The following is a 20182-nucleotide window of genomic DNA, read 5'->3' on the forward strand; positions in this document are numbered from 1 at the left end:
CTCTCTCTCTTTCTCTCTCTCTAGTCTAACTGTCATTCACTCTCTCTCTCTCTCTCTCTCTCTAGTCTAACTGTTGTTCTCTCTCTCTCTTTCTCTCTCTCTCTCTCTAGTCTAACTGTCATTCACTCTCTCTCTCTCTCTCTCTCTCTAGTCTAACTGTTGTTCTCTCTCTCTCTTTCTCTCTCTCTCTCTCTAGTCTAACTGTCATTCACTCTCTCTCTCTCTCTATCGCTCTCTCTATCTCTTTCTCTCTCTAGTCTAACTGTGGCTGATTGTCCCACTACGCAGAGCACAGAGACACTGATGGCAGAGATGAGATGGTGTGGTGCTCCCACACAGAGGCAGGGTAATTGGCTCTCCATGATGGGCCATAAACATACATCACAGGGGTGGTGGAGCGCCAAACAGACAGCTAACTAAGCCTCTCTCACTCTTTCTCTGCTGCTCCGTCTCTGCTGCATGCACAAGAAGACACAGATATACACACACAAACCCCCAAGGACACACACACACACACACACACACACACACACACACAAACACGCACACACACACACACGCACACACACGCACACAGCACATTGTCTTTGTTACTCTGGATATTCACGCTACCTGCACGGGTCATGCCCTTCACGCCATTATCATAGCACACAGTAGAACACCCCGCCCCCTTTTTTATTACAACAAAACCATCATCATACGGTAATATACAGTTATATACAGTAATATATAGAGGACAACACTCTCTCTTAATCTCCATAGCACCATCACCATCACCCATAAGGGATGCCCTCGCAAGCAATTACCATAACACCATACATTAGTGATGCGCTGGATGACTCAAAACCCACAGTCCCTGTGGTTTTGTCTTTCATTATTTTGATCTGCCGTTAGTACGTAGCCTCAGCTTTAGGGCTGTAGCATGTCAAATACACAACAGTAGCCTCAGCTTTAGGGCTGTAGCATGTCAAATACACACCAGTAGCCTCAGCTTTAGGGCTGTAGCATGTCAAATACACAACAGTAGCCTCAGCTTTAGGGCTGTAGCATGTCAAATACACAACAGTAGCCTCAGCTTTAGGGCTGTAGCATGTCAAATACACACCAGTAGCCTCAGCTTTAGGGCTGTAGCATGTCAAATACACAACAGTAGCCTCAGCTTTAGGGCTGTAGCATGTCAAATACACAACAGTAGCCTCAGCTTTAGGGCTGTAGCATGTCAAATACACACCAGTAGCCTCAGCTTTAGGGCTGTAGCATGTCAAATACACAACAGTAGCCTCAGCTTTAGGGCTGTAGCATGTCAAATACACAACAGTAGCCTCAGCTTTAGGGCTGTAGCATGTCAAATACACAACAGTAGCCTCAGCTTTAGGGCTGTAGCATGTCAAATACACAACAGTAGCCTCAGCTTTAGGGCTGTAGCATGTCAAATACACAACAGTAGCCTCAGCTTTAGGGCTGTAGCATGTCAAATACACAACAGTAGCCTCAGCTTTAGGGCTGTAGCATGTCAAATACACATGTCAAATACACAACAGTAGCCTCAGCTTTAGGGCTGTAGCATGTCAAATACACAACAGTAGCCTCAGCTTTAGGGCTGTAGCATGTCAAATACACAACAGTAGCCTCAGCTTTAGGGCTGTAACATGTCAAATACACAACAGCCTCAGCTTTAGGGCTGTAGCATGTCAAATACACAACAGTAGCCTCAGCTTTAGGGCTGTAGCATGTCAAATACACAACAGTAGCCTCAGCTTTAGGGCTGTAGCATGTCAAATACACAACAGTAGCCTCAGCTTTAGGGCTGTAGCATGTCAAATACACAACAGTAGCCTCAGCTTTAGGGCTGTAGCATGTCAAATACACAACAGTAGCCTCATCTTTAGGGCTGTAGCATGTCAAATACACAACAATTGACACACGCTTTTGGGAACTTGGTCATAAAAAGTTCACGTCGATCCACTGAGGCAAAAAGGAAAATGTAGGAGTTTAATTCAATAAGAGAAAAGCTGTGAAATAGAGAGTTCAAAATGAATAGAAGGGCCAGAACATTAGTCTAATGTTTGGTGAAGTGGTAAAAGATGATGATAGCAGTGTTATGTGTGATGATTTGTGAGGCGCTATACAAATTCTACAGTCATAAGACGGAGACTTCAAAATGACAAGTCAAGGTAATTGTACTGTTCAGATGGGTTAAATGGAATAGTAGCCTATCTGAAATCTGGACACTGACTGTAAATTTTGACTCTGGAACGTAAATAGCCCACCCAATTACCTCTAACCCCATATTGTTTTTTCCCCCTTCTCTTTTACACCCCAGTATCTCTACTTGCACATCATCATCTGTACATCTATCACTCCAGTGTTAATGCAAATTGTAATTATTTTGCCACTATTGCCTATTTATTGCCTTACCTCCCTAATCTTACTACATTGGCACACTCTGTACATAGTTTTTTCTATTGCGTTATTGACTGTACGTTTGTTTATCCCATGTGTAACTCTGTGTTGTTGTTTTTGTCTTGCTGCTTTGCTTTATCTTGGCCAGGTTGCAGTTGTAAATGAGAACTTGTTCTCTACCTGGTTAAATAAAGGTGAAATAAAAAATACAAAAAATGCAATATTTGCAGGTTAGGGTCGAGTGTGGGCCTCAGATGTTCACTTTATCACATATAGTCAGGCGGTTGTGGATGTGTTATAAGCAATTGTGGGCGGGTGAACAAACATCTGATCCACGCATCACCATAACCCGTATAGGATGACCTTGCTAACCATTACCATAAGACCATAGAGTGCCATGTATAATAGAGGCGATCCATTTCAACAGCACCATTACCATTGCACAGACCCTCACTACCATTATCATAACAGTATTGTCATAATAAGCAGGATGACCCTGTTAGTCATATCCAGAAAACTCCAAGAAGAGGCATTTCTTTCAGACAGCAGCCTGAAACACAGGAAATTGGGAAATAAGGGCACCCAAGGCTATAACACAGAAGGAAACATACAGAGAATGGGTGTTTTCAAAAGGTGTTCTCCTTTCAAAAGGTGTTCTCCTTTCAAAAGGTGTTCTCCTTTCAAAAGGTGTTCTCTTTTCAAAAGGTGTTCTCCTTTCAAATGGTGTTCTCCTTTCAAAAGGTGTTCTCTTTTCAAAATGTGTTCTCCTTTCAAAAGGTGTTCTCCTTTCAAAAGGTGTTCTCTTTTCAAAAGGTGTTCTCCTTTCAAAATGTGTTCTCCTTTCAAAAGGTGTTCTCTTTTCAAAAGGTGTTCTCTTTTCAAAAGGTGTTCTCCTTTCAAAATGTGTTCTCCTTTCAAAAGGTGTTCTCCTTTCAAAAGGTGTTCTCTTTTCAAAAGGTGTTCTCCTTTCAAAATGTGTTCTCCTTTCAAAAGGTGTTCTCCTTTCAAAAGGTGTTCTCCTTTCAAAAGGTGTTCTCCTTTCAAAAGGTGTTCTCCTTTCAAAAGTGGACTCTAAAGTGTGAACATTTTCTACACCATTCCTGGTTGTGCCTCTGAATGAGTTACTTAAGCAATAAGGCACGAGGGGATGTGGTTTATGGCCAATATACTACGGCTAAGGACTGTTCTTACCCACGACGCAACGCAGAGTGCCTGGATACAGCCCTTAGCCGTGGTGTATTGGCCATATACCACAACCCCTGATGTGCCTTATTGCTATTATAAACCTGTTACAAACATAATTAGAACAGTAAAAATAAATGTTTTGTCATAGCCGTGGTATATGGCTTTCAGCCAAAGCATTCAGGGCTCGGACTCGGTTTGTAATTAGATATAAAACGTCTTCTTACTTTAATATAAAAAATATTCTCAATTTCATGGACTGTTGGTTAGAACAATTTTGTTGATCGGTAATAACCATTTAATTGCTCCTCCGAAGAGCAAGATACTTGAATTAAATGATCAATCCACTTGTTTAGATTACAGCATAGAGTTCCCCTTTCATAAATGAATACAATAAACCCAGTTTGTGGGTGGGTGTGACTGAGTTTATAATATTAGCTTGCCTCAAAGATGAATCACAATAATAATATCTCTCTGACACGCTATACTGTGTAGCTCCATCTCTGTGATGTGGTGTCTCAATGCTGTTCTGTCATATTTGTGTATTAATCTGTGTATTAAAACCATTAAACTCAAACATTTTTTACCATTGTTCATCGCAGGATATAAATGGCAAAAATGAGGGTCTCGGTTTGAAAAACCCACACATAATTTATCCAATTCACTTTTCCCAAAATTAAAGTGACAAGTCTTACATGACCATTCTATTCTGAGACAATCACAGATCCCGAGACCCCCCCCACACACACATTGCTCTCTCTCTCTCTCTCTCTCTCTCTCTCTCTCTCTCTCTCTCTCTCTCTCTCACACTCTCTCTGCCAGACTCTCTCTCCAGACTCTCTCTCCAGATCCTTTCTCTCTCCAATGGAGAGAGAGTGTGAGATCTTCAATGGGAAGAGTGAAGGAGATGAAGGGAACAGGAAGAGGAAGCGTGAATGAGATGGAGGGAACAGGAAGAGGAAGAGTGAATGAGATGGAGGGAATAGGAAGAGAAAGAGTGAATGAGATGAAGGGAACAGGAAGAGGAAGAGTGAATGAGATGAAGGGAACAGGAAGAGGAAGAGTGAATGAGATGAAGGGAACAGGAAGAGGAAGAGTGAATGAGATGAAGGGAACAGGAAGAGGAAGAATGAATGAGATGGAGGGAATAGGAAGAGGAAGAGTGAATGAGATGAAGGGAACAGGAAGAGGAAGAGTGAATGTGATGAAGGGAACAGGAAGAGGAAGAGTGAATGAGATGAAGGGAACAGGAAGAGTGAATGTGATGGAGGGAACAGGAAGAGGAAGAATGAATGAGATGGAGGGAACAGGAAGAGTAAGAGTGAATGAGATGGAGGGAACAGGAAGAGGAAGCGTGAATGAGATGGAGGGAACAGGAAGAGGAAGAGTGAATGAGATGGAGGGAACAGGAAGAGGAAGAGTGAATGTGATGGAGGGAACAGGAAGAGGAAGAGTAAATTAGATGAAGGGAACAGGAAGAGTGAATGAGATGGAGGGAACAGGAAGAGGAAGAGTGAATCGGATGGAAGGAGAAGGAGAAAGCGGAGGGTCCACAAAGCCCCTCATTATTCAGACAGACACTTGAGGCCACAGGAAAAAGCGCACTTCATTGTTCTTGTCAAACTCTGTCCGGCTTAATGGAGTGTTCAGTTCTTAGGGCCTCCGTTCGTGGAGAGATTAAGGATGGTGTGGTTGGGCCAGATGTAAAGAGAGAGAGATGATTAGATCAGGACAAAAAACTTGAAAACAAAAAAAATCTCCTTTTTCTATTGTTTGTTTCATGGCTTTTAATCTCATTTTAGTAATTTAGCAAACGCTCTTATCCAGAGCAATTTACAGGAGCAATTATAGTTAAGTGCCTTGCTCAAGGGTACGTTGACATATTTTTCACCTAGTTGCCTCAGGGAATCGAACCAGCAACCTTTCGATTACTGACCAAACACTCTTAACGGCTAGGCTACCTCTCGCTTGCCAGACTTGCTTGACAGAGTCATGGTGCTTTGCAATACAGTGGACCTAGAACACCTGAGAGGAGGTAAAGCCCTCTTGAGATAAATATCTTCCAGGGGCCAAAGTATTTTGCAGTTTCACATAAATATGTCATATCATGTAGCAATGTAGAGGGTAAATGGCAATGTTTTCCAACTGAAGAATAAAGTGATGGTTTACGGCATAGTAACTGTGAAGTGGCACAGATGTTTCTATTGTTATTCCTCCTCTGTATCCTTCCCTCCTTTCTGTGGAGATTATCCAGTGATTATGTATTATTTATTCTATGTATTATAGAATGTATATGTAGAACCCCATATGCAACCAGCTCTGTAACTTACACTCAATACACAGATTAGGTACTTAGTCCTTTATTTTCTTTGTTTTAACATGATGCTTCTGCTATGGAGTTCAAACATACTGTAGATGTGAAGCAGTAGCGGAGGTGCGTTTACCATGTTATGGCCAACACACATTCTAAACTGCTTGGCGTACTACACCCTGCAGTCAAATATATTTTCATCAGAGGTGGATGCCGTTAAAATGTCTGTTTAAATCTCATCCATGGTATATGCTTCCTGATGCAGATGATGCAGGAAGCAGTTAGATTCCAGGCCAAAATGGGACACAGGTGTTTGAGATAAACTCAGTGTCAATGAAGCCTCGTTACAGCATGTCCTTCCCTGCCTGCGTCCCGAACGGCACCCTGGTCCCTAGTGCACTGCTTTTGATCAGGGCTCTGTAGGACTCCATAGGGCTCTGGTCAAAAGTAGTGCACTATGTAGGGAACAGTGTACCGTTTGGGACTCAGGCTCTACCTATGGGTGTGTACCAGAGTGGCTGCAGCATTGATCAGACAGCCAAGCCCCTTTGTTTGCCTCCTAATTGGGGTAATTTATTGCCCTAACAGACAGAGCAGCTGTGGCTTTACAGCATCGCACCAATTAAGCCCAGATGCTAAAATGAAAGACAGTACTGAAGACGTGAAGAATCAACAGACCATAACTCAGATCTAGGTAATAAATGTGACAGCATGAGACCGAGGAATGAGGAGGACCGTGGCGGGCTCTTCAAAACCCTCTGCTGATGTATTCCACTGATGTTGGAAACAACAAGCAATGTCATTATCAATGTAATACAAAGAGTCATTTCAAAACCAGATCTAAGATGACCTGAGAGTTATTGTTTCTTATAACTTCTATGATTTTAATTATTGGTCAGAATCAAAGAAGGGAACAGACATCTCTACAGGGAGTCGAGAACACTTCACGTCTAAGGTTAGATGGATTATGAGTAAAATACAAAATTGTTCTCATGATAGCTCAAGATCTCTCTGATTTACATTTTTATTTTCCAGAAAATGGCAGTGGCGGTCAGGATCAGGTGGATTAGAGAATCGGAGAGCGAATGGCCCAGGAAATGTGGGACATAACAGGAGGAAATCAGGTCACCATGGACATTCCTCCAGGGTATGGATAACCCCGACATACTGTGGTTGGCCTGCCTCTCCTCTCACCCAGTCGGAGTCCTTTAGATGATGCGTACTGGGAAAGGGCACACATGTGAGTAACACAGAAGAGTGTGCAGTAACACGGAAGAGGAGGAGGGGCCAACCTGAAGGCTCAGCTCACTGATGATGAATACTTCCAGAGAGAGAGAGAGTTTATGTTTTCTTGTCATGTGACCCCAAAGGAAAAGAACATCTCATCGTTTTGATGATGTCTGGAGAGAGTTTGTACTGTTCCTATCTGGCTCGAAGGACCATGATAAAAGAGGTTGAGTCTGAGAGAGTACGTCGTTGTACACATTTTCATTGTGTCACAAATCAAAAAGTCCAAATGGTTCACCCAATAGGCTTGCCAGTCCACATAACATGAGCAAGTGATCTGCCTGAGAATATATTCATTTTAATTATACGGTTCGGCTGGGTCCAAGGTGGTGTATAGGTGAATAGCAAAGTGAGACGTGTGAGCATGCTAGTACCTGGGTCATACGAAAGCAGCACTAAAACATGCAGCACCTTGATAGACTGAACCATACCCCAGAGATGAAAGGCGTTCATGCACTCCTACAGAGAGTATCTCCTCCCTCTGTCCTCCATTAGAATTCCAGCTCTGTCTGGAGCTCCCCTGAATCCCATTACCTTCTCCATTCCATCACTGACTTAAACCCTCAAGACAAAACGAGTGCTTGTCTGTCGTGCCCTTGACGGCGGTGTCTTGCTCCTCTATGTAACCTCTCTCCGTCCCTCTCTGTCTCTGTGCCTCTCTCTCGGTCCATCTCCCTCGCTCTCTCGGTGTGTGTCTCTCTCTCTCTCTCTGTCTCTGTCTCTGTCTCTCTCTCTCTCTCTTCAGGGGGAATTCTGATATCAGTAGCCTGATGGGGAGTAGAAACCTCTGTATTTTATGAGGAGAACGAATGGCCCTGAACCCAATTATCTTTCTTTGTTAAGTAAAACTCTACTGGCCCTCATTTCAACATGCCCCCCTCTCTGCTGTTTTTACACTACAAAGTGATTACAGATTTAATTAGCTGAGGACCTTGCTTCAGGGAGACTCATGCATCTATATTGATATTTCTGCAGAATGTGGAGATAGGGCCTCGTCCTCATGATGAGCTATGGAGACGCTACTGGAGAACAAAATAAAGGAGAATGAAGTGATGATTTGCAACTTTCACTCTCCTGTTTACTTTTTCCCCTGAGGCTAATATTTTTATTGCTCTATGAGGATGAGCAGCATGGCTGAATTATGCAGAGCATGGCAGCAGCAATCAATGCTGTCTCACTGTGAGTAGCTTGGATTAAAAGAGGCCTGCTGTCAGGAGAGCAGCATTTCTGTTATTGACATGAGAGAATATTCCACCACTAATCTGGTAGAAATGAATTAAGTGTTCTGAGACCTTCCGCCCCATTTGGAGAGTGGAATCTAATTTGGATTTAATGGTGCAATTTGCCTGCCTAACCTGGTCACTTTGTTTGATGGATCAGTTTAACCATCTGGAATAACATTAACTATAGCATTGGGGTCCTGAAGGTATAGAACTCTATGTATAATACGGAGGTTTCTAGGGTCTCCACCAAGCTAGGTAAATCTGCTTTTACTTTTAAGGCATCGAAATGCTGGAAGAAAATTTATGTTTTTGTGGGATTTGGGCAATTTAAAGTATTGATTGGGAACTTGTTTGAGGATGAAGGTAACTGTTTTTATGGGTGATTTGTGACGTTGTATTTGTGCTTCCCATGACTGTGTTTCTACATTTGTTTTTATTTTTTTATTTCACCTTTATTTAGTCAGGTAGGCTAGTTGAGAACAAGCTCTCATTTACAACTGCGACCTGGCCAACATAAAGCACAGCAGTTCGACACATACAACAACACAGAGTTACACATGGAATTAACAAACATACAGTCGGGCCTCCCGGGTGGCGCAGTGGTGCTCCCTCTGCTGTTTCCTGAAGTCCACAATCATCTCCTTTGTTTTGTTGACTTTGAGTGTGAGGTTATTTTCCTGACACCACACTCCGAGGGCCCTCACCTCCTCCCTGTAGGCAGTCTCGTAGTTGTTGGTAATCAAGCCTACCACTGTAGTGTCGTCTGCAAACTTGATGATTGAGTTGGAGGCCTGCATGGCCACGCAGTCGTGGGTGAACAGCGAGTACAGGAGAGGGATCAGAACGCACCCTTGTGGGGCCCCAGTGTTGAGGATCAGCGAGGTAGAGATGTTGTTACCTACCCTCACCACCGGGGGGCGGCCCATCAAGAAGTCCAGTACCCAGTTGCACAGGGCGGGGTCGAGACTCAGGGTCTCGAGCTTGATGACGAGTTTAGAGGGTACTATGGTGTTAAATGCTGAGCTGTAGTCGATGAACAGCATTCTCACATAGGTATTCCTCTTGTCCAGATTGGTCAGGGCAGTGTCCAGTGTGGTTGCGATTGCGTCGTCTGTGGACCTATTTGGGCGATAAGCAAATTGGAGTGGGTCTAGGGTGTCAGGTAGGGTGGAGGTGATATGGTCCTTGACTAGTCTCTCAAAGCACTTCATGATGACGGAAGTGAGTGCTATGGGTGGTAGTCGTTTAGCTCAGTTACCTTAGCTTTCTTGGGAACAGGGACAATGGTGGCCCTCTTGAAGCATGTGAGAACAGCAGACTGGGATAAGGATTGCTGGGGATGCCGTCTGGGCCTGCAGCCTTGCGAGGGTTAACACGTTTAAATGTTTTACTCACGTCGGCTGCAATGAAGGTCTTGGTTGCGGGCCGTGTCAGTGGCACTGTATTGTCCTAAAAGCGGGCAAAAAAGTTATTTAGTCTGTCTGGGAGCAAGACATCCTGGTCCGTGACGGGGCTGGTTTTCTTTTTGTAATCCGTGATTGACTGTAGACCCTGCCACATACCTGTTGTGTCTGAGCCGTTTAATTGTGACTCTACTTTGTCTCTATACTGATGCTTAGCTTGTTTGATTGCCTTGCGGAGGGAATAGCTACACTGTTTGTATTGTTTGTCATGTTTCCGGTCACCTTGCCCTGGTTAAAAGCAGTGGTTCGAGCTTTCAGTTTCACCCGAATGCTGCCATAAATCCACGGTTTCTGGTTTGGGAATGTTTTAATCGTTGCTATGGGAACGACATCGTCAATGCACTTTCTAATGAACTCGCTCACCGAATCAGCGTATTCGTCAATGTTGTTGTTGGAAGCAATGCGGAACATATCCCAATCCACGTGATCAAAGCAATCTTGAAGTGTGGAATCAGATTGGTCGGACCAGCGTTGAACAGACTTGAGCGCGGGAGCTTCCTGTTTTAGTCTCTGTTTATAGGCAGGGAGCAACAAAATGGAGTCGTGGTCAGCTTTTCCGAAAGAAGTGCGGGGGAGGGCCTCATATGCGTCACGGAAGTTAGAATAGCAATGATCCAGGGTTTTACCAGCCCTGGTTGCGCAATCGATATGCTGATATAATTTAGGGAGTCTTGTTTTCAGATTAGCCTTGTTAAAATCCCCAGCTACAATGAATGCAGCCTCAGGATATGTGGTTTCCAGTTTGCAAAGAATAAAATAAAGTTCGTTCAGGGCCACCGATGTGTCTGCTTGGGGGGGTATATATACGGTTGTGATTATAATCAAAGAGAATTCTCTTGGTAGGTAATGCGGTCGACATTTGATTGTGATGAATTCTAAGTCAGGTGAACAGAAGGACTTGAGTTCCTGTACGTTGTTATGATCACACCTTCTCTCCCTAATCATAAGGCATACCCCACTGCCCCTCTTCTTACTAGAAAGATGGTTGTTTCTGTTGGCGCGATGCGTGAAGAAACCAGCTGGCTGCACCGACTCAGTTAGCGTCTCTCGAGTGAGCCATGTTTCCGTGAAGCAAAGAACGTTACAGTCTCTGATGTCTCTCTGGAATGCTACCCTTGCTCGGATTTCATCAACCTTGTTGTCAAGAGACTGGACCTTGGCGAGTAGTATGCAAAGAGTAGTTTCGAAGACCTTAGAAAGGCAGTGTAGGATGGATATAGGTCTGTAGCAAGTTGAATCTAGAGTGTCTCCCCCTTTGAAGAGGGGGATGACCGTGGCAGCTTTCCAATCTTTGGGAATCTCAGACAATACCAAAGAGAGGTTGAACAGGATAGTAATAGGGGTTGCAACAAATTCAGCAGATCATTTTGAAAAGAGAAGGTCCAGAATGTCTAGCCCGGCTGATTTGTAGGGGTCCAGGTTTTTCAGTTCTATAAGAACATCAGCTATCTGGATTTGGGTGAAGGAGAAATGGGGGAGGATTGGGCGAGTTGCTGTGGGGAGTGCCGGGCAGTTGACCGGGGTTGGGGTAGCCAGGTGGAAAGCATGGCCAGCCGTAGAAAAATGCTTATTGAAATTCTCAATTATAGTGGATTTATCGGTGGTGACAGTGTTTCCTAGCCTCAGTGCAGTGGGCAGCTGGGAGGAGGTGCTCTTATTCTCCATGGACTTTACAGTGTCCCAGAACCTTTTTGAGTTTGTTCTACAGGATTCAAATTTCTGCTTGAATTTCTTGCTAATGCAGAGCGCCACAGTATGTTTAATATTTATGTTTAATATTTATAGTAATTTAATTTGAATTTCGCGCTCTGCAATTTCACCGAATGTTGTCCAGGTGGGATGCTACTGTCCCATCTATCCCAAAGAAGTTAAGCTAACAGTCCGATGTGCTCTGGACAGCTAGCAGGCCGCGGCTAGCATGCTAGCGGATGGGATTTCAGGGGACAAGCGACGGCGGAGCCAGTTGAGAAAAAACCCATTAGGCGAATTACGTCGGTGGTCCAGTTGTGATGAGTCGGGCCTAGCAAGGCTAACTCCAGGCTAATTGGTTATTGCTTCGGGACAGTGACGTTAGCCAGGAGTGGCCACTCGAATAGCAGCTAGCTGATGCGATGATCCAGGTGGGAAAAAAAGGTTCAGAGCTTGCGGTAGGAATCTGGAGATATGGAGAAAAATAAGTATGATTTGCTCTGCTTTGAGTCGCGCTGTGCAAACTGGCGAGAGTTTTCCATGCCAGAGGTGGCTGATGACCGCTATCAGTGGCTAGCTGAGTACTAGCTAGTAGCTAGTTAGCTGGCTAGCTTCTGTTGGGGTTCCGGTTCAGGTGACGGTTCAGACACCGAATCAGCAGGGCTCCGTATGGTGGGTATAGTGGCCAAATAATTTGTCCGATGGGCCTCTTAAGCTAACAGTCCGATGTACTTTAGACAGCTAGCGGGCCGTAGCTAACTGGTAGCCAGTTAGCTGGTAGCCAGTTAGCTGGCTAGCGTTTGATGAGTTGATGAGTTCTTAAGTATAAAAATAGCAGATCCGTACCACATTGGGTGAGGCGGGTTGCAGGAGAGTATATTCAGTCCGTAGATAGAAAGTGATATTAAAATATTAAATATATATACAGGAGAAAAAAAAAGGAAAAACAATGTTTACAAGGGACAGGAAGGGACAAGACAAAAACACAAGTCCGATTGCTACACCATCTTGGAATTTAATACATATATATCGTTTGGGTTTAATGTGTATATTTATGTTTTATATGCAGGGTGCATTTGTAAAAGAGGACGAGGTCTCAATATGTCTTCCATGTTAAAATAAAGGTTAAATAAAACAAATTAAAATAAATACTGAATACAAAACCTAAATCAAATCGTATTGGTCACAAGAGCCGAATACAGCGGGTTTAGACTTTATCATGAAATGCCCTTCCCAATGATGCAGAGTACAAAAATAAATAAAATACAAATTAAAGTAGTAAAATAGGAGGAATAAAATACACGAGAACGGAGCTATATACAGGAAGTACCAGATCAATGTGGAGATATATACAGGCAGTACCAGTACCAGATCAATGTGCAGGAATACGAGGTATTGGAGGGAGATATGTACATGAAGGCAGGGTAAAGTGACTAGGCATCAGAATAGATACTATCCTGCATACTGTATCTAGACACTGACTTGTATGTGGTACTCTTACTTCAGTCACGACAACATACTGTATAACTACATGTTAAACTGTAGGCAACCAACAACTACAATACATGTCAAGAGTACAGTGTTCCACTGGAGTGTTGTGATGAACAGTGAGAGATGAAAATGAGTATGAAAGTGTCAAGTGGAGCTTGTCAAACCCCACTCATGTATGAATATTTCACTAGCGTCACACACACACGCGCCCGCACGCAGACACACACACACCACAAACCAGCCCTCCTCGCCTCGATTCCCCCGGCTCAGAGAAGAAAGAGGCCCTCCGACGGATACCTGTCTCCTGCTTCATCTCACAGCCCAAATTTCAGATGGCATGAATGACAGGAGGAGCTCTCCAGTGCTGACAGCACTGCCTTATGAGGGAACTTGAGCGGTCTCATAGGAGGAGCTCTCCAGTGCTGACAACGCTGCCTTGCGAAGGAACTGGAGCTTTCGCCCACATCACACTGCTGCCAGAAACCAGGCTACGCCCATGACCGACACACACAGAAACAAATAATGTACCACACAAATGAGTAATACACACTCACTCAATCACTCACAAACGCACATAGATGCATAGGCAAACAAACATTCAGCAAACAAACACACATAAGCATGCATGCACGCACACACATACTTTAGGTGCACACACACACGGCACACACAAATATCACACGAGTACATTGAGTAGGGAGCACACACACACACACACCAAGGATGCAGCAATATTCCAAACATATAGAATAGCACACACACAAAAACAAAAAAAACACACACACACACACACTTGAGCAGAGCTTTTTTTGTATAATGTGTCTCCTGACAGTTATCAAGATGGTAAAGTACCATACAGTACCCTTTACATACAGCCACATCTCTCACAGGAAACATAGATATTCACAGAGCTACTAGGTCTTTCCTCTACCACATGACAGATCATAATGTAGTTATAGTAGCCAGGGAAATCCTACTGTATACGTCCCCGTCTCACGTTCAGACAATTTCGTACATTACACAGCATTCCCTGTTTCTCTTTTAGTTGGATTTTGTTTGTTAAATGCGGAGATTTAAAGATTGTAATTAAGGCTGGAAGAATTACTGTATAATCGTGTAACTGACCATTATGGATGAAGACCGTAATGAAAATAAAAGAAACCGCAAACTGGACGAATAGCTGAGTGAAGAAGGAACGGCCGGGCATTATTGCGGTTGAGTCCATTTCCAGGGTTACATGGACTCTTTACAACATGATGAAACTTTGTTTCTCCTTGCTGAAACAAGCAAGGTGTTGTAGCAAATTAGTCTTTGGTTGCCTAGGTAATGCATCCTTTCTGCAGCAGCACACGCAGTAAGGAGCTATACAAATTATTATAACGGTGACCACGGTCATTTGGCTGACCAACAACCGTCATCCAGAATTCCATGACCATCACAGCCCTAATTGTAATGCAGTATTGATCAACATACAGTATATATTTTAAAACCCACTATTAATGAACCGCAGTATGGAGACCAGGGAGTGGGTCACTAAGATAGTAAATCCATCCTGATGTACTTACTTTTACTGCTTATCCTATGGGCCATTATAGGACTCTCCTCTCTCTCACAGGTCAAAGTGTCGATGCTGGAAGAGGGAAAAATAAACATTTGGATGTTAAATCACTGTGGTAAGAAAACCCACACAGACTCAGTAAACACACAGTAAAACACTAGTGTGTGGTGGTGCGAAAGAGAGAGAGGGAGAGAAAGAGAGAGAGAAGAAAGAGAGTGAGAGACATTGATTTTCCCCTACCTCGAAGTGCCAGTTCATCATTCCGTGAGACACTCTCTATCGATCCTTCGCCTTTAGTTTGTTTGTAATTTTGGGGGCTTAAAGCTGGTCGCTATGATAGATCCCTCTGTACGCCATTCGTCTCCTACATGAAAAATGGACAGATCAAAGGATGTGTGGAAATGACCTCATTTTCAGAGTTGTTTGATCTTCCCTTCGGTTGGTCTTTCAGCCTTGTTTTAAAACGTTTGTATTTTGTTATTAACCCTTTATTTAACAAATCAGTTATAACACATTTATAAGCTCTGTCCAACCTTTTAAAATTGTGTTTTTGCTGGTATGCAACCATACAGTAATAACACAGGAAAAACGAGATGAGTATAACCCCAGAATACCAGGAACATTCCCAGGACATTAGCTAACATTCACATAAAGTTCTAGTTAGGGTTTTATCTAACATTAAGATGATAACATCCTAAAGACATATATATATATTTTTTTGGGGGGGGGTTAAATTAAATATCCTTGGAATGTTATCCTAACATTCACAAAAATGTTGTGCACTACATCTATAACAACCACCACAGAACATTCCCCTGAGGATCTTGATATGTTTCCAGGTAAAGTAATAACAAAATGTGTTCTGGGAATGTTCTTGCAACATAGTTATACAATCATTGTACAATCATCAGTACAACTTGACAGTGTTTGTGTTATTAGGACTTTTTGGGCAACCTTAATGAACTAGAAACATTCACAGAACGTTGGTTTGCTGGGATTACTTAAGAAAATTGGAATCATCTTTGTAAAATACAACTGTAAGTGCATCCCTAGACCAAGATCATTCATGGTAACAAAACCAAATTACTTCACATTTTCCTTTTGAGTGGATTCAATTATTCTGATATGTCTGATGGTTAAGAGATATCTTTCCCCCTTTTAATATTCAGGACCACTGAAAAATAGAACATACCTTTAACTATCCATTTCGGTTTAGTCCGTGTTCATAAATTTTACTCTCATCCCTCCCCCATCTTCGAGTCTATCCTGATTTCCATTCAGTGAGAAGTCACAGAAACGTTGGGTTTTCATCCACCCACACACAACCTCCAACTGCCCCACCTTCCTTCCTTCCTTCCATCCTTCCTTCCTACCTCCCAACCCCCACCCACACACACCGTGGACCTGCCTTCCCTTCCTGGAGCCAGAGAGCATCACATAGTGACCTAGCACCACCTCTCCAGATGCTAAAAGATACCCTGAGGTTATCATGTGATGTATGACAAAGCTTAGATTACAGTACAGAGATCACAAAAGGAAGTAAGCTCCCTGCACAGGAGAACCCAACAAATACAAACATTGGCTGCTGCTAGCTTCAGTATCTCTTATCTCTCTCTTTAAAGGCCTGTATTGAAACGGTTTGTTTCTGATGAATATGAGAGACAACCAGTTTCTGATCATGGAGGTCATCCAATGAATCAATGGAGAGGTGTAACTCCCAGGCAGCCATTTCTCCTAGCCAGCACAGCCCTAACTCAGCCCTAACAGCCCTAACTCAGCCCTAACAGCCCTAGCTCAGCCCTAACAGCCCTAACTCAGCCCTAACTCAGCCCTAACAGCCCTAGCTCAGCCCTAACAGCCCTAACTCAGCCCTAACAGCCCTAACTCAGCCCTAACAGCCCTAACTTAACTCAGCCCTAACTCAGCCCTAACTCAGCCCTAACAGCCCTAACTCAGCCCTAACAGCCCCAACTCAGCCCTAACAGCCCTAACTCAGCCCTAACTCAGCCCTAACTCAGCCCTAACTCAGCCCTAACTCAGCCCTAACAGCCCCAACTCAGCCCTAACAGCCCTAACTCAGCCCTAACAGCCCCAACTCAGCCCTAACAGCCCTAGCTCAGCTCTAACAGCCCTAACAGCCCTAACTCAGCCTAACAGCCCTAACTCAGCCCTAACAGCCCTAACTCAGCCCTAACTCAGCCCTAACAGCCCTAACTCAGCCCTAACTCAGCCCTAACAGCCCCAACTCAGCCCTAACAGCCCTAACTCAGCCCTAACAGCCCTAACTCAGCCCTAACTCCCCAGGTTTTATAAAGTAATTTGTGCCTAATGGCCACACTCATTAGTGGCATCTCCAAAACACACTCTGGTCATTACCGAGCACATTTGCAGTTTAGGCTTCATGCCGGCATAGTCACTTTAAGTCATTCGTCACATTCCCTGGCAGTTGGCACCACAAATGAACAAAAAGCACAAATCGTATCATAATCTGTGACTATCGTTATCTGCATACAATGCCAGCCATCTTGTTTTGACACGTCTGTTTTTTCAGTGTAGCGAGAAACCTGGTTTGAAACAACATCCATCATGTCGACTCAATGCTGCCGAGGGAGGCCACTTGAAGACCACATAGTAGTAGGCAGGCGGGGGTGCAGTGGGAATGGTGCAATTTACCTTAAGAAACCTCCAGTGTATGGAGAGAGAAGAAGAAAAAGAGTAGGGCAGTGCTGAGAGAGAGAGAGAGAGTTATAGTGGGACAATGGGAGAAAGAGAACGAGTGGGAAGTTACCATGGGTTCTCTGGACCAAAAAGGGTCTAGGAGGTGGCTGTGGCATGGGGCGTGGAAGCAGTCGGACCGTGGCTGAATTTTTTATCAAATTTTAGAGGCAGTGTAGCTACATTTTTTTTATTTGCCTTGCAGCTGAAATCAAATGTTGCAGTTTTTAAGCACATTTCTTGGAATTGTATACATTTTGACATGGTTAATGCTGTGTTCTTTTGTTCAAACATAACACACATATTCTGCTAAATCCATTGGTTCGGAATGTTTTATTTTTTATTCTCCCTGACTGTCTAGCTTTATTATAGTGATTGTTAGTTTTCAAATATTATATTATTGTAAAATATATAGGTCCATTATCTTTCCTACATACCTTATATTTGCTTTAAGGCATTTAAGTTTACACTGAAAACATTTAACATCCCAAAAATACACTGCTCAAAAAAATAAAGAATGAATGAAATATTCTTATTAAATACCCTTTTTCTTTACATAGTTGAATGTGCTGACAACAAAATCACACAAAAATGATCAATGGAAATCAAATTGATCAACCCATGGAGGTCTGGATTTGGAGTCACACTCAAAATGAAAGTGGAAAACCACACTACAGGCTGATCCAACTCTGATGTAATGTCCTTAAAACAGGTCAAAATGAGGCTCAGTAGTGTGTGTGGCCTCCACGTGCCTGTATGACCTCACTACAACGCCTGGGCATGCTCCTGATGAGGTGGCGGATGGTCTCCTGAGGGATCTCCTCCCAGACCTGGACTAAAGCATCCGCCAACTCCTGGACAGTCTGTGGTGCAACGTGGCGTTGGTGGATGGAGCGAGACATGATGTCCCAGATGTGCTCAATTGGATTCAGGTCTGGGGAACGGGCGGGCCAGTCCATAGCATCAATGCCTTCCTCTTGCAAGAACTGCTGACACAGAGAACGAGCCACATGAGCCACATGAGGTCTAGCATTGTCTTGCATTAGGAGGAACCCAGGGCCAACTGCACCAGCATATGGTCTCACAAGGGGTCTGAGGATCTCATCTCGGTACCTAATGTCAGCCAGGCTACCTCTGGCGAGCACATGGAGGGCTGTGCGGCCCCCCAAAGAAATGCCACCCCACACCATGACTGACCCACCGCCAAACATTGGCATCATCAAACCACTCGCCCACACGAAGCCGTACACATGGTATGCGGATGTGAGGTCAGTTGGACGTACTAACAAATTCTCTAAAACGACATTGGAGGTGGCTTATGGTAGAGAAATGAATATTAAATTCTCTGTCAACAGCTCTAGTGGAAATTCATTCAGTCAACATGCCAATAGTACGCTCCCTAAAATCTTGAGACATCTGTGGCATTGTGTTCTGTGACAAACTGCACATTTTAGAGTGGCCTTTCATTGTCCACAGCACAAGGTGCGCCTCTGGAATGATAATGCTGTTTAATCAGCTTATTGTTATGCAACACCTGTCAGGTGGATGGATTATCTTGGAAAAGAAGAAATGTTGACTATAAGGGACATAAACAAATTTGAGCAAAACATTTGAGAGAAATACGTTTTTTGTGTGTATGGAAACGTTCTACAATCTTTTATGTCTGCTCATGAAACATGAAACATGGGACCAACACTTTACATGTTGCGTTTATATTTTAGTTCAGAATACAGTTGAAGTCGGAAGTTTACATATACTTAGGTTGGAATCATTAAAATTAGTTTTTCAACTACTCCACAAATTTCTTGTTAACAAACTATAGTTTTGGCAAGTCGGTTAGGACATCTACTTTGTGCATGACACAAGTCATTTTTTCAAACAATTGTTTACAGACATATTATTTAACTTATAATGCACTGTATCATAATTCCATTGGGTTGGAAGTTTACATACACTAAGCTGACATACACTAAGCCTTCAAACAGCTTGGAAAATTCCAGAAAATTATGTCATGGCTTTAGGAGCTTCTGATAGGCTAATTAACATAATTTGAGTCAATTGGAGGTGTACTTGTGGATGTATTTCAAGGCCTACCTTCAAACTCAGTGCTTCTTTGCTTGACATCATAGGAAAATCAAAATAAATCAGCCAAGACCTCAGATTGTCAACCTCCACAAGTTGCTTCAAAACCGCCATAAAAAAAGCCAGACTACGGTTTGCAACTGCACATGGGGACAAATATCGTACTTTTTGGAGAAATGTCCTCTGGTCTGAAGAAACAAAAATAGAACTGTTTGGCCATAATGATCATCATTATGTTTAGAGGGAAAGGGGGAGGCTTGCAAGCCGAAGAACACCATCCCAACCGTGAAGCATGGGGGTGTGTTAGGAATTGTATAAATAATGACTAAACAATATCTACATTTAAATAGAACTGTAACTAATTGAACTCTACCCTGTTTTACAATATCTGATTAATAATGTTAGTTCCTAAGAAAGAGGTTATGTAGCATGGATATTGGGTAATTGGAAATGATAATCATTGTGTAGGAAGGAATGTGTGTGTGTGTCTTAAGTAAGCAAAGAGGATCATTAACCTATGTTTGAACCGACTCAACTAGAACGCTGTGGCGATCAAATAAGACAGCGAGAGCCCCTCCAGGTTTTCCGTATCTGGAACTGTCTGCTAAAGTGGTAATAAATGATGGTGAGACTTCAGGAGTTAATCCAGATATATTGTGGGTCATGTATGTGCGCTAGTGAGTTGGCATGAACTTTTGAACCTGCTTTTTCCTGGTTGAGAGGAGGAGATACCTTTTATAATCTATGACGTCATATTTGATATATAAGCTGTTGTACA

General features: G+C 43.2%; 1 long non-coding RNA gene across 1 annotated transcript in view; it reads right to left on the reverse strand.

Moving 5' to 3' along the window:
* The window catches only part of LOC115133953 (uncharacterized), a 97851-nt gene that overhangs the window by 671 nt on the left and 76998 nt on the right, over positions 1-20182 (reverse strand). The window contains exons 2-3 of the long non-coding RNA XR_010464630.1: positions 14848-14971; positions 14615-14679 (exon numbers count right to left, since the gene is read on the reverse strand). This is a non-coding gene — a long non-coding RNA (uncharacterized LOC115133953). The remainder of the gene's footprint in view (positions 1-14614; positions 14680-14847; positions 14972-20182) is intronic.

This window comes from Oncorhynchus nerka, linkage group LG9a (assembly GCF_034236695.1).
Source record: "Oncorhynchus nerka isolate Pitt River linkage group LG9a, Oner_Uvic_2.0, whole genome shotgun sequence".
Classification (NCBI taxonomy): domain Eukaryota; kingdom Metazoa; phylum Chordata; class Actinopteri; order Salmoniformes; family Salmonidae; genus Oncorhynchus; species Oncorhynchus nerka.